Source organism: Panthera leo, chromosome B4 (assembly GCF_018350215.1).
Source record: "Panthera leo isolate Ple1 chromosome B4, P.leo_Ple1_pat1.1, whole genome shotgun sequence".
Classification (NCBI taxonomy): domain Eukaryota; kingdom Metazoa; phylum Chordata; class Mammalia; order Carnivora; family Felidae; genus Panthera; species Panthera leo.
This window is the reverse complement of record NC_056685.1, coordinates 42,904,348-42,918,048: the sequence shown is the minus strand read 5'-3', so window position 1 is coordinate 42,918,048 and position 13,701 is coordinate 42,904,348. Positions and strand designations below refer to the sequence as shown.

Genomic DNA, 13,701 nt, shown 5'->3' with positions numbered 1-13,701 from the left:
AAAAGTCGCAGGCCACGGGGGTCTCTCCTGCAACCAAAAATGTGCTGCTTTAGGGAACGGTGATGAAGGCAAAGTAAAAATATTCCTCTTACCTTTTTCAGTGCATCTATTCTTGGATTCTTTCCCAACAGTGGGCCAGAACTTCCCCATTGGACTTCCCAACTCCCCCCAGGGTACTCTCATAACTGCTAAAATCCATGTTCTGTGGAGGGTAATGGTGGAGAACTCTTACCTGATACCCCCTTTCACTTTCAGCCCTACTGTGTGTTTCTTCTTGTCTTCAGCATCCTTTAAAAGGGGTTGAGAAAAGAAAAGGAGGGAAATGGATGTACATTTTATTCAGAAGCCCAATTATCTTTCAATTGTTGTCCTCTTTATCAAAGAATTCTCAACCCATAAGGGTTGGAGGAATTTTGTCTATTTACTTTTTATTTCTCTCTTATGTGGGTCTCCTCCTCCTCCTTCATAGGAAAATTCAATATTGATGTAATTTTATACTTGCATAACATTTTAAACATCTCAGAGACTTTTCTATGTTTTCTAATTTTATCTAAACCCATTTTGCAACTCATAATGAAATAATGTATCTAAGTCTTGAACACCAATGATTGCTAACATCAGAAAGAGAGAAATAATTAGATATTCTGTGCATCCTGATGCATGAATATAATATTTCCCATGAAGTCGCATTGCCAAAAAAAATGAAATCTAATTCTCTGTTCCTGAAAAAAGGCTAGAAACAGTGTGAAAAACCATTCTCCTTGGCCTTCCTCAGAATCAAGGCACAGTGTTTCAAAATGGAAAATTTAGAAGAAATCTTTAAAGATGACCCAAAAGATCTGAATTCAAACGTGAGAATTTGGTAAGAAACAGAGGTTTCTCAATCACAGGGATTAGATGGGAAGACAAGAGGGAGGATGGGAGGGCAGGTCAGCCAGGAGGCTAAGAAATCCTTTCCCTAATCCAGAATGCTTTTTTATTTCATCCTAGGTTTTCCAAAGAGAGAAGAATAAACACAGTTTATTCGTAATTTATCACTACGAATTCTGATCCCTTTCTTATGAGGTCAAGATCCACTTTTACATAAGGAAAGGGAGAAGTAAGAACCAGAGATTAACATATTTTTCCAACATTTTACAGTTCCCAGAAAAAGAGTTAAGTCTTTTAATGCTAGGGCTCTTTATTGAATCCTAGGATTAAAATTCCATGTTTCTAGGACCATATTTTTGCTTGCACAAACAGGGAAAATATATGTGTGGGATAGTAACGGCATTATCAAATAGGGACCAAAGAAGAAATCAGGGAGATGGTAAATTTTTCCATGAAAATCATGACATGGGAGCCAAGCACCAGAAGTCTCTGCATGTTTTTATCCAATAATGTGAGGTTATAGAGATGTACATGTAAAAATGGAAATTACCAAAATGATAACTAGCCTGTTCTCTCCCTTTATCTTTTCCTTTCTTTTTCCCCCCAAAAGATATATATATATCATATATATGATATATATGATATATTCCACCCCCAAAATATACACACACATACACACACACACACACACACACACACAAACACATACACACACACATACTTGAACTGAAACTCTGCATGTTCATTCTGCTTCTCCCAAAATAAGTGAAATATTTCTGTTTCCCAGCTTCCTTCCCTGAATAACATGGAAGGGTAACTTATTGAAATATGAACTGGTGTTTTGTTTTCACTCCTCAAAAGGATTTGCAAAGAATGTGATCTGTGCTGATTCCGATCCCTTGTTTTTCCCTTCCCTATTTCAAAGCCTAGCCAGGACCTTGTGTTCTTTGGCCTTAAAAGAATTTTCAAGGTCAGAAGTAGAGGTTGCTTAAAGATAACTATGTGAAAGCCCTGCCTATCTGAGCAAATCACTCTAGGCGCTCATGAAGAGAAGAAAGAAGTCTTTTGCAGGGAGGGAAGAGTAGGAGCCCAGCTGGCAGGGAGAATCCAAAACCAGGAGGTGGGTGGAGGTTTGTGTGACCCGAGATAGTGGGCATCTGGGGTCCTCTCCCTCATTGCACCCAGGGGAAAGATAGGACCTCTGAGTTAAATGACTATGTGAGGCCACCCTGAACCAAAGAGCTCCCAGTCTCAGCAAACATTCTTGGGCCCAAACGGCCAGGCTTCAAAGGGGCTGAGGGGTTGGACAATGACACAGTCACATCAAGAGTAACCATTTCAAGCGAACAGTAAAGCAACCTTCCCAGACATTTTGCTTTACAAATCCCAGTGTGAGAAAAGCTCTAATAAAAACTGAGATTAATTCTCACCCAGAAATTTGGAAAAATGGAAACAGAATTAGATTTCATTTAAAAAGTGGTATACGTTTTGAATGACACGGTTTGTGGTTCCTAATTCATATCTGCTACAGCAGTAAGTGTTCTTAAAAATTGTCAAAACTTCTATTTCCTTACCCCAAAAGTTGAAATTTCTTATTCTTAGTTACCATTATTGTGAAACCACTATGACTAATTCAAGGCCTAGTGTAGTCAGTTAATTCCTTCCTTCCTTCCTTCCTTCCTTCCTTTATTTCTAAGTAGTTAATTTTCTTGAGTTATGATTGACATACAAAAAAGCCATATATAGTTAACGTATACATCTTGATGAGTTTGAAGATACGTATGTATATACTTATGAAACCACCACCATATACAATACCATAGATGTGAGTGTCATCCGTTTCTTCCCTCTTTCTTTTTTGATAAGAACATTTAATCTAAGATCTTCTCTTCTAAGAAATTTTTAAGCACACAATATTGTTAACTATATGCACTATGCTCTACAGATTTCTAACCTTCTTCATCTTGCGTGAATGAAACCATATACCCTTTAACCAACATCTCCCTGATTCTCCTTACCCTCAGCTTTTGGTAACACTACTCTCTGCCTGTTGAGTTTCACTGTTTTTGATTTCTGATATAAGTAAGACCATAGAGCATTTGTTCTTCTGTGTCTGGTTTCTTTCCTTTAGCCTGACGTCTTTCAAGTTCATCCATGTAGTAGCAAATGGCAGGATTTCCTTCTTTTTTAAAACTGAGTCTATTCCACTGCATGTATACACACATTTTCTTTATTCTATTGTCTATAGACAGGTTGTTTCCATGTCTCTGTTATTGTAACTAATGCTGCAATAAACATGGAAGCTCACATAGCTCTTTGAGATCCTGATTCCAATTATTTTGGGTATATACCCAGAAGTGAGATTGCTGGATCATGTGGTATTTCTATAAATACCTGTTTTCTGTAATGGCTTTACCAACTTACATTTCCACCGACAGGTATAAGGGGTCACTTTTCTCCACATCCTTCTAAACACTTAGCTTTTGACTTTTTCAGAATGGCTGTCCTAACAGTTGTGAGGTACTATCTTATTGTGGGTTTGATTTGCATTTTCCTGATGATTATTGATGTCGAACATCTTTTCACTTACCTGTAGGCCATTTGTATGTCTTCTCTGGAGAAATGGTCTTTTGCCCATTTTTAATCATTTTTTGGTGTTGTTTTGGGGGATTTGAGTGGCAGAGGGGTTGTTCTGGGGGGCTGTTGCTATTGAGTCATGTGAGCTCCTTATTACTTTGGATACTAACCCTTTATCAGACACATGATTCGTGAACTATTTTCTCCCATTCCACAGGCTGCCTTTTCACTTTGCTAATCATTTCCTTTGCTGTGCAGAAGCGTTTTTGTTTGATGTTGTCCCATTTGTCTGTTTTTGCTTTTGTCGCCTGTGCTCTTAGTGTCATATCCAAGAAATCATTGCCAAGACACTTGCTCTCTGTTTTCTTCTAGGAGTTTTACAGTTGTATGCTTAAGTCTTAATCCATTCTGAATTGATTGTTGTGTATGTGTAAGAAAAGGGCACAACTTTCTTCTTTTGTATGTAGATTTCCAGTTTTCCCCACAACATTTATTGAAGAGACTTTCCTTGCCCCATATGATCTTGCTCCCCTTGTTGAAGATCAATTTACTATAAACGTGTGGGTTTATATCTGCACTGTTTTGTTCCATTGGCCGATGCGTCTGTTTTTATGCCAGTACCCTACTGTTTTGATTTCTGTGGCTCTGTAATACAGTTGGAAATCAGGAAGTGTGATGCCTCTCATTTTGTTCTTCTTGCTCAAGATTGCTCTGGCTATTCAGGGTCTCTTATGGTTCCATACGAATTTTAGGTTTGTAAGTGGGCAATTCTAATATCTTGTGGATCGGCCTTTCACAGAATTCTTACTTTAGAAATGTAGGAAAGGTGGTGAATGAAAAGACTTCTCTTAATTTTCCGTATCACATTAGTAGTCTTTGTGTCTATCAGAGAACATACAATAGTTGCTGAAGGAGAAAAAAATGAAGAGAAGGAAAAAGTGGGTAGTAAACCCCTATCTTTGGAACTTTCTCTCTGTCTGTGCTCACTCCATGGGCATTTCACCCAAGGTTTATGCTTTAAACACTAGTGCCATCGGTATGCTGATAACCTCCAAGCTTTTATGTAGCGTGGGCCACCCTATATAACTATGGAGTTGTAAATACAACTGTCCACTCAACAACTACATGTAAATGTCTGTTTGACATTATAAACCTATCACATTCAAAACAGAAATCCTGACTTCTCCCTTAAAAAAAAAAAAAAAATAGGAAACTGCTCTTTCCAGAGCCTATCCAATATCAATAAATGGTAAATTCATTCTTCAACTAATCAGACGAAAACCTTGGAATTGCTATATCATAGCAGCTCTACCTCCAAAATATATCTAGAATCTGGTTGCTTCTCATTACTTCCATTGTTATCTCCCTAGCCCATGCTGGCTTTATCACTTACGTGGATTATTGAAGTAATTTCCTGACTGATAGCCCCCAGTTTAGCACCTCTGTCCCCACAATGTATTCTCTAAAGTAACAATCTTTTTTTCCGAACTTTTTAACGTTTATTTATTTTTGAGAGAGAGACAGAGACAGAACGTGAGCAGGGAAGGGACAGAAAAAGAGAGGGAGACAGAATCTGAAGCAGGCTCCAGGCTCTGAGCTGTCAGCACAGAACCCAACACGGGGCTCAAACCCATGGACGGCAAGATCATGACCTGAGCCGAAGCTGGACGCTTAACTGACTGAGCCACCCGGGCGCCCCTAAAGTAACAACTTTCCAAGTGATCCACAAAATACTTCAAATAGCTCAGAATAAGAGACAAAGCCTTGGAACAGCTTATGGGCCCCACATGATCAACATCCCATTCTCTACCTACTACCGTCTGACTTCTATCCTACTCACTTCCCTTCAGTCACCCTGTTCCAGCCTTCCCAGCCTCCTTAGTCTTCCTCAAACACCCTCCCGCCACACAATTCTGTTTCATGGAATCTGTATGTTTTACACCTTCACCTTTTTTAGGTCTTTGTTTAAATGTCATCTTGAAGGAGAAGGCTCCAACACAAAGCACATACACAAAGTATATACACACATGTGCACACACACACACACACACACACTCCCTGTCCACCTTATCCCGCTTTACTTTTATCCACAGCACGAAGCACCATATACCTACCATTTGTTTACAATTTTTCTCTCTCCTCAAGAATAGAGCTCCACCACGAGAATAGACTTTGTTTTAGTCACTGACATGTTCAGAACCTAGAACAACGCCTGTATGCAGTCAATAAATATATGTTGAATATCAGTCCCGCTTGAGTTTGAATGCTGATTCAACTACTTATAGGTCATGTGCTAATCAACTCAATATTTCAGTTTTCTTATCTAAAAAAGAGAGATGGGGCGCCTGGGTGGCTCAGTCGGTTAAGCGTCCGACTTCAGCTCAGGTCATGATCTCGCAGTCCGTGAGTTCAAGCCCCGCGTCGGGCTCTGTGCTGACTGCTCACAGCCTGGAGCCTGCTTCGGATTCTGTGTCTCCCTCTCTCTGACCTTCCCCCATTCATGCTCTGTCTCCCTCTGTCTCAAAAATAAATAAACGTTAAAAAAATTTTTTTTTAAAAGAGAGATAGTAACAGTCCCGACTTTGTGGTGTTGTTTTTAAAGTGCAAATTACATAATTCGCAATAAGAATTTGTTCAGCAAGCTCAAAAACTTAGCTTTAATTAATTAATTAAAATAAAATACAACTCGGGACGCCTGGGTGGCTCAATCTGTTAAGCATCTGACTCTTGATTTTGGCTCAGGTCATGATCTCCCAGGTCATGGGATCGGCCTTGTGACAGGCTCTGTGCTGATAGGGTATGACTTAGGCATTCCAGTGGAAATACTAGATTCTGTAAAATCCCAAAAGAGGACCGATTCAGCTATCTGCAGCTGAAACAAATGACACAATAATAAAGACTGTCACCACTAAAAATATATGGCCTCATAAAAAGCCCAATTAAAATCACAAGTTTCAGAAAAATGAGTAGAAGACAAAAGTAGGACAAAAACAATAAGGGCAACAAATGTAAAACAGTAGAAATTATCATAGATATTAACTCAGCTATATCAATAACAAACACATTAGACGTCAATGGTCTAAACATACCAGTTAAAAACAGAGGTTGGGATGCCTGGCTGACTCAGTTGGTAGAGCATCTGAATCTTGATCCCAGGGTTGTGAGTTCAAGCCCCATGTTGGGCATGAAGCCTACTTTAAAAAAAGGAAGAAAGAGAAAGAAAGAAAGAAAGAAAGAAAGAAAGAAAGAAAGAAATTGTCAGAATGGATCAAAAAATAAAACCCAGCTATGTTATCCTCAAGAAAACATAAGGTTATCTTCAAGAAAACATTTAGGGTTTCCTGGATGGCTCAGTCGGTTAAGTGTCTGACTCTTAGTTTCAGCTCAGGTCATGATTTCAGTGTCATGAGATCAAGCCTCAACTCTGGCTCCATGCTGGGAATGCAGGTGGCTTAAGATTCTCTCTCTCTCCCCTCCTTTACCTCTCCTCCCTCTCCGCTCTCTCTTAAATAAATAAATAAATAGAAATCCACTTTAAATATAAAGACACATATAAATTCAAACTAAAGGAAGGGAGAAAGACATAGCATGCCAACACTAACCAAAAGAAATCAGGAATAGCTATATTAATTTCAGATAGAGTAGACATCAGATCAAGGAAAACTATCAAGGATAGAGAGGACCATTCCAGAATGATATAGGGATCAGCTCTGCAAAAGAGTAACAGTTCTTACTGCGTATGTGCCTAACAACAGAACACCAAAATATATGATGGAAAAACTGATGAATCTGCAAGGAGAAATAGACGGATCTACTACAATAGTTGAAGACATTAACAACACTCTATCAGACATGGACCGTTACAGCAGGCAGAAGATCAGTAAGGATGTAGTTGAACTCAACAGCATCATCAATCAACTGGATATAATTGACATCTATACACGACCTAATTCCAAATCAGCAGAATACACATTTTTCTCAAGCTCACATGAAATATTCATCAAAACAGATCACATTCTGGGCCACACAATGCACCTTAACAAGTTTAAAAGGATAGAAATCATACAATGCTTGCTTATAAACCATGATGGAATTGAACTAGAAATCAATAATAGAAGGATAACTTGGAAATAAAATACTTGGAGATTTAAGAACATATTTCTAAATAATACATGAGTCAACAAAGAAATCTCAAGAAAATTTTAAAGTATTATGAACTAAATGAAAGTAAAAATACAACTTATCACAATTTGTGGGACACAGTGAAAACGGTGCTTAGATGGAAATTCACCACATTGAAGGCATATTCTAGAAAAAATAAACTCTTAAAATCAATAGTCAAAGCTTCCATCTTAAGAAATCAGAAAATGAAGAGCAAATTAAATCCAAAGTAGGCATAAGAAAAAAAATTATTTAACAATTAGAGCTGAAGCCAATGAAACTAAAAAGAGGAAATCAAAAGAGAAAATCAGTGAAACCAAAAACTGCTTCTTTGAAAAGATCAATAAAATTAACAATCCTCTTTAAGCTAACTAACAAAGAAAGATGACCCAAATTACTAATATCAGAACTGAAAGCAGAGACACTACTAAGATCTCATGGACCTCAGAAGGATAATAAAGGAATACTATGGACAACTCTCTGCCTACACACTTAATAACCCAGATGAAACTAGCCAATTCCTTGAAAGACACTTCTGAAAAAACTCACAAAAGTAGCAATGGACAATTTGCATAGGTCTGTATCTATTTTAACAATTGAATCAGTAACTAATAACCTTCCAAAACAGAAACCACCAGACCCAGACAGTTGACTGGTGAATTCTACCAAATATTTAAAGAAGGATTTATACCAATTCTCTATAATTTCTTCCAGAAGATGGAAGCAGGGGAAATACTTCCTAACTTATTTTATGAGCCCAGTATTAATTTGTTACCAAAACAAGACAAACACATTATAGGAAAACTACAATATGCAGTTTGAACTACAATATGTAGTTTGTACATATGAACAATATGTCTCATAAGCATAGGTACAAAAATTCCCAACAAAGTATTAGTAAATCAAATCCAACAATGTATAAAAGAATTATACACAATGGCTAACTGGGATTAATCCCAGGTATGCAAGGCCAGTTTAATATTTGAAAACCAATTAATCATCTCATGAACAGGCTAAAGAAGAAAAATTACATCGTCATATTAGTCTGCATAAATGCAGAAAAAGCATTTGAAAAAACCCGATACCCATTCATGATAAAAACTCCGGAATAGAGAACTTCCCCAAGTTCATAAAGAACACTTACTAAAAACCTACAGCCAAGATCACACATAATGGTGAGAAATTGGAACTTTCCCAGAAGATCAGAAGAAAGGGAAGGATATCCCCTCTCACCACTCCTCTCCAACATCATCCTGGAAGTCCTACCTAATACAATAAGGCCAAAAAAAAAAAAAAGAAAAAAGAAAAGAAAAGTTATATGGAGTGCAAAAGAAGAAAATAAAACTGTCTCTGCTCAAAGAGAACATGGTTGTTTGTGTAGATATGTGAAGGAATCAGCAACAAAAAACCCTCCTACAACTAAAGTAAGGTTGCAGGAGACAAGGTGAATATAAAAAGCCAACTGCTTCCCTATATTCCAACAATGAAGAAGCGGAATTTGAAATTAAACACACAATACCATTTACATAAGCACCCCACCCAAAAGTGAAATACTTAAGGTATATATCCCACAAAATATACATAAAACCTGCGTGAGGAAAACTATAAAACTCTGATGAAAGAAATCTAAGTGCTAAATAAATGAAGAGATGTTCCATGTTCATGAATAGGAAGATTCAATATTGTCAGGCTGTCAGTCTTTCCAACTTGATCTCATTACTAAATGCAATCCCAATCAAAGTTCCAGCAAGTTACTTTGTGGATATCAACAAACTAATTCTAAAGTTTATATAAGGAGGCAAAAAACCCAACACCATATTTAAGGAAAAGAAGAAGGTTAGGAGGACACCTCCCACCCAACTTTGAGACTCACTATAAAGCTAAAGTAATTAAGACAATATGGTATTGGGGAAAGAAAAGACAAATAGATCAGTGGAACAGAACAGAGAGCTGAGAAATTAATTCACATGATCTTTCACAAAGGAGCAAAGGCAATATAATAGAATGGACAGTCTTTTCAACCAATGGTGCTGGAAGGAAGGGAGGGAGGGAGGGAGGAAAAAAGAAGAGAGGGAAGGAGAGAGGGAGGAAAAAAAGGACAGGGTCCAGACACAGACCTTATACTCTTCACAAAAATGAACTGAAAGGGTATCATAGATCTAAATGTAAAATACAAAGCTACAAAACCCCAGAAGATAACATAGAAGAAAATCTAGGTGACCTTGGGTATGCCAATGACTTTAGATATAACACAATCATAATCCATGAAAGAAATAATTGATAAACTGGACTTCACTAAAATTAAAAATCTGCTCTGTAAAAGATGCTGTCACAAGCATCTGACCCACAAGCTCAGTTTTTGATGTTTAAGATCATCCTCTAAAAACAGCCAAAAACCATTCCTTCAAGAAATGCTGATTCCAGGTTTGGGGAAGATAAATTATAAGATGAGCCTGAACTATCCTAGACCTGAAAATAAAGAATTGCTCAAAGAATGATAAGGACATGTCACAAGGACGCAGAAGCCAACTTAAAAAGAGTTTTCCTGGCCAAATGGGGGACAGTTTGCGCACCCAGAGAATGGTAATAATAACGTATAACCCATTAAATAAAATAGGAAACCATGGCTCCATATTGGCATAAACAAATAAATGAATACATTGAAATTTTGATGAGTCTGGGAGTACATAAAATATTTATTAGTTATAAAGGAAAAAAAAAACATAGACCGGAAGTCTGGCCCATACCACCTTAATCAAGTGACCAAATTTAACGTTGCCAAAAATGGGAAAAATTGAAACATATGCCACCTGATAGGTTACAGTAAGAGCACAGTATCACTCTGGGACATTCCTATTAAAGATGGAAATGTCTTGTAGAGATCTCTACTTGGATGTCTCCTAAACACATCAACTCAACTCTTGCCCCCCTCCTTCTTACTTTTCCTCTCCTCCTACATCAACCGTCTTGGTAATGACAGTATCATGACTTAATGAATTATATTTACTCCCTCTACCTCCATTCTAGATCCTAACCTGAAACACCATTATCTTTCACCTTGTAAGAACCTTCTTTCTGATCTCTTCCCTTATCTTCTTGGTCTCTTAAATCTGTTCTCTACATAGCAATCGTGGTGTTTTTTGGTTTTTTTTTTAATGTCTATAAGATTATACCACTCTTTTGCTTAAATGCTTTTAAATGACTACTCACTACAATTGGAATAATATCCAATGCCCTTCCATGATCCAGACCTTTCTCTTCAAACTCATGTCACTTTCCTCCCTGAACAGCAGGCTCCATTCACACTGGCTTTCTTCCATTTTCTTTTATTTTTTTAATTTATTTATTTTGAGAGGGTATCGGGGCAGAGAGAGAGAGAGGGAGAGAGAGAATCCCAAGCAGGCTCCACACTGTCAGTGAAGAGCCTGATGAGGGACTTGATCCCATGAACCATGAGATCATGACTCGAGCAGAAATCAAGAGTCAGACGCTTAACTGGCTGAGCCACCAGGTGCCTCTCTTCCATATTCTTAAGTGCTCCAAGGACCTTAGTCTTTCAGGCGTACTAACCCATCTGCCTGGAAACCTCCTGTTCTCTAGTCTTTTCCTGGCTAGCTCTTACTCAGGGATCAGCTCAAATGTCACTTCCTTTTCTGGATACCTGCCCATCTGTCTCCCACATTGCTACCAGAATGATAGCTCTGGAGCACAAAACTGATCATGTCACTTCTCCATTTTAGAATCTTTTGGTCTGAAGGCCTCTACCTTAGTGCCATATCCCTACATTCTGCTTCCTGCCTCCTCCTCTGTTCCCAATTTCTCCTCTTTCTCCTCACACGTGGCCTTGACTGTGTGCAGGGCATCAGAGAGACCACGCCATTCACACCCCCATGTTGTCTCCTCTTTGCACTCTATCAGCTGAAGAACTTCTACTTTTCCTTCTAAATTCAGATCCGTGGGTATCGACCCAGGAACTTTTTCTCTGTCAGATTTAGGTGACCCCCTACGCCTTCCCCAACTCTCTAGATTTAAGTCCTTCAAGGCACTTGCTACACTGCGGCCTCATCATTTATTTACTCATCCATCACTCACTAGATTCAGTTCTGTCAGGGCTTTTTAGCTTCAGGAACTACAGAACACCTCGTGTAGAGTAAGTATGCAATAAATGATGGCACAATGAGTGACTTTTTTTTACACAAAGTGCCATGTGAATCTGCACAATTTGTTTTGTTTTTGTTGTGGGTCCATAAATTGTGCAGCTAAATGTCAGAAAATTGGAATGAATGTGTTCAGGGTTCCACCAACTTTTCAAAAGTCACTTAGCTTATTTTCCTTACATTTTTTTTAATTTATGTTTTTTTTTAAATGGGTAGCAGTCATGTGGCTCAAATACCAGAATATAAGAAAAGATACACAGTGAAAAGCTGTCTCCTCACCTTTCCTCCTGATTTGCCTACTTTTCATTCACTCCTCCCTTTAGGCAACCCCTTTTCTTAGTGTTTTATGTAACCTTCCTAACTGCCAATACCCAAACAAATATGCTTATTAATTCTTATTTCCACCTTGTTAACATAAAAAGTAACATAAACTCACATTTTATTTTCCCACCGTGTATCTTAAACAGGTTTCCAGATCTCTGGGGATTTTTTTTTGCAGCCTCACAGCATTACAGTGTATGGAGGTCCCATATTTTTATTAACCAACTCCCTTCTGATGTAAATTTGGGCTGTTTCCAGTCTTTTGCCACTACAAACAATACTGCAACGAATAATCTTGAACATACATCATTTTGCAAGAATGCTAGTAAAACAACAGATTGAACTCTTAGAAATATAACTGCTGAGTCAAATGATTTGTGCAATTATAGGGTTTTTGTGATTTAGTTTTGATAGATGTTTTCTATATTGGCAAACACTGCTGCATATTAATTTTACGTCCAGCTAACCTACTGACTCTCCTATTGTTTGATGTAGTTTCTTAGTTGGTTCTCTTCTATTTTCCAGGTATAACTTATCTCGTATTCAAATAATCATCATTTCACATTTTCCTTTTTTTTTTTTTAATTTTTTTTAACGTTTTATTTATTTTTGAGACAGGGGGAGACAGAGCATGAACAGGGGAGGGTCAGAGAGAGGGAGACACAGAATCTGAAACAGGCTTCAGGCTCTGAGCTGTCAGCACAGAGCCCGACGCGGGGCTTGAACTCACGGACTGTGAGATCATGACCTGAGCCGAAGTCGGCCGCTTAACAGACTGAGCCACCCAGGCGCCCCACCTTTTCCTTTTTTAAAGTTTATTTATTTATTTTGAGAGACAGAAAGAGGGAAGGAGGGAGAGAGAGAGAGAGAGAGAGAGAGAGAGAGAGAAAGCAAGCAAAGCAGGGGCAGAGAAAGACAGAATCCAAAGCAGATTCTGCACCGTCAGTGCAGAGCCCAATGCGGGGCTCGAACTCACAAACCGTGAGATCATGACCTGAGCCAAAATCAAGGTGGACATTTAACCGACTGAGCCACCCAGGCACCCCTCACCTTTTCCTTTTATTCTTAATGCTCCTAGTTTACTTCATTTGTATTTGCTGAAATGTGTAGAGCAAACTTAGAATAGTAAAGATAGCATTTTCGTCGTCTTTCTGACTTATTGTAAATACTTTGTAAAGACACTATATATGTATAATTATGCATGTATAATACTATATAATTATGGAATTAACCACTCATTCCTCTTTTACTGTGCTTTTATAAAGAGTGGATATTGTTCGAATCCCTTCCTACCTCTACAGAAATGAAATCAACTTGATCATGGTGTAAAATCAGTACTCCTTTAATGTGCTGTTGGATTATGTTTACTAACTTTTCAGTTAAGACATTTTATCAGTGTTCCTGAGTGGGATTAGTGTCTCTCTTATCTCTTCCAGGTCTGGATATCAATGTCATGCTCAGTTCATTAAAAAAAAAGAAAAAGAAAAAAAAAGTTTGAGTTTCTTGTTTTTGTGTACTCAGAAACAATCCACAAATATTTGAGCATGTTAAGTGACATAATTAAGGTAAGCTGCAAATGCCTGGCACATAGCACCTATAAAGATTAGCTATTAAC

The 13,701-nt window shown here is 38.0% G+C and overlaps 1 long non-coding RNA gene across 2 annotated transcripts in view; it reads right to left on the bottom strand.

Moving 5' to 3' along the window:
- The window catches only part of LOC122224218, a 30,761-nt gene extending 29,019 nt beyond the window's left edge, over positions 1–1,742 (bottom strand). For both annotated transcript variants that reach the window (XR_006204682.1, XR_006204683.1), the window contains exons 1-2: positions 1,592–1,742; positions 233–288 (exon numbers count right to left, since the gene is read on the bottom strand). This is a non-coding gene — a long non-coding RNA (uncharacterized LOC122224218). The remainder of the gene's footprint in view (positions 1–232; positions 289–1,591) is intronic.
- Between the last annotated feature and the right edge of the window lie 11,959 nt (positions 1,743–13,701).